The sequence below is a fragment of the Gavialis gangeticus genome, unplaced genomic scaffold (genome assembly GCF_001723915.1).
Source record: "Gavialis gangeticus isolate Ggan-Ray unplaced genomic scaffold, GavGan_comp1, whole genome shotgun sequence".
Classification (NCBI taxonomy): domain Eukaryota; kingdom Metazoa; phylum Chordata; order Crocodylia; family Gavialidae; genus Gavialis; species Gavialis gangeticus.
The window spans coordinates 9,947,499-9,949,027 of NW_017728997.1; the positions used below are offsets into that span (position 1 = coordinate 9,947,499).

The 1,529-nt window shown below is 44.1% G+C and overlaps 1 protein-coding gene across 2 annotated transcripts in view; it reads right to left on the reverse strand.

Annotated features, from left to right (window-relative positions):
• Positions 1-1,529, reverse strand: part of PPP4R2 (protein phosphatase 4 regulatory subunit 2) — a 40,944-nt gene that overhangs the window by 25,252 nt on the left and 14,163 nt on the right. The window contains exon 1 of one of the 2 annotated variants that reach the window (XM_019504740.1): positions 1,145-1,177. The exons of the other annotated variant lie outside the window; for it this stretch is intronic. The gene's annotated coding sequence lies outside the window, so the exon portion shown is untranslated. Of the gene's footprint in view, positions 1-1,144; positions 1,178-1,529 lie in introns of those variants that run through there. 2 annotated transcript variants of the gene reach the window in all.

Here is a 1,529-nt window from a genome sequence, read left to right on the forward strand (position 1 = left end):
AAGGAACTGCTTTTACAGCAACATCACTGGTGCTCAACAGTGCAGCTTTGCTAGTGAACTGCCATCATTTTTGCCAGATATGACAACACAGCCATTAAGGAAGCTGACAATGGATGAAGATGTCAAGGCAATGCCTTTAAGTAACAATGGTGCAATTCTGATCTCACATCATACTATTACTGGATTTCAGTAGAGATCACTAGTCCAAACTGGAGGTAAGTCAAAATTTTCAAACAAGCTGATTTCTTTAGGTAATTATACTTAAGATGAATTACTTTAATTATCCTTTATTTTTCCTATCATTTAAACACTAAAGAGGCCTAGGACAAACACAGATACTAGCTTCAATTAAATTCTTACTTGGAAAAAGATTGCTCCTACCTAAATCAGTTGAGTCAGAATTACACTCAACCACAAACAAGTGCACATTTCTAAAACTTCTGCCATTAGACAACAGGGACACAGCTTATCAATTAAAAATAGGCCCACCTATTTCAGTCAAGAATATGCCAATAATACGTGATACAGTATATCAAGAAAAATATTCCACCTAACATGTTTTCGCTTTCACCAAGAGTGTAATTCCTTTAAGAGATTTTAAAATAGTATAATTTAAAAAAAATATCAAGTGGATCAAATATTAACAAGGTAAATGATTATCCTGGACACTGATGTCGTTATACCAGGTGTGACCAAAAACTGCCACAGGTCGTTTGTAAACAGGTGTATGGCTCATCAGTATCAGGATTCAGTAAGGTAAAGCATAGTAAGATTCCCCTGTAGCGCTTACTTTTTATTGATAATATCCTAAATAAGTTAAAATAACCACAATGCACATTTCTGAACATAATGCTATCCAGAGGTATCACTGGTATATCACATGCACACTGTATTTACTAGAATACAAGACAAGGGTTTTTTTCCCCTCAGTAAGCATAGGGGGAAAAAAGGCTAGACCTTAGATTCAAGTACTGGCCCACGGCAAGCAAGGCTCAACTCGGGCTTCAACCCTAGCCCCAGAGCCAAAGCTGGAGCTGAGCCATTTGCCTGCCCCAAGCCAAGGTGGCTGATTTGGTGGGGGAGGAGGGAGACCATGTAGCCTGCCTCCCTTCCCACCCCCAGCTTCTCTCCCATCCTCCCTTACCTTCTGCTCTGGTTCCGGTCCCTCCAGCCCAGGGCCACAGCTGCCACTACTTCTCCCTGGCTGGACAAGGCTGGCACCAGGCTGGGGCCACTGCTGCTGCCGACTGCTCCGGACCTGGAGCTGCAGCAGAAGGTAAGTAATGGGGAAGGAAGGTGGGGGGGGAAGGACAGACACAGGTGTGAGGGAGAGCAGATGGCAGGGGTCAGGCACAGGGAACAAGGAGTGGCAGGATGGGGCAGGTACAGGCATGAGGGGCAAGAGGTAGGAATAGGGAGACCGTGGGTAAGCTCTGACTTAGTTTCTCTCTCAGGCAGACTGATGTGGAACTCCTTCAGTTTGTCCCCTCTGGTACATCTTTCTTTTTCCCCTACATGAAGGAAGGCAC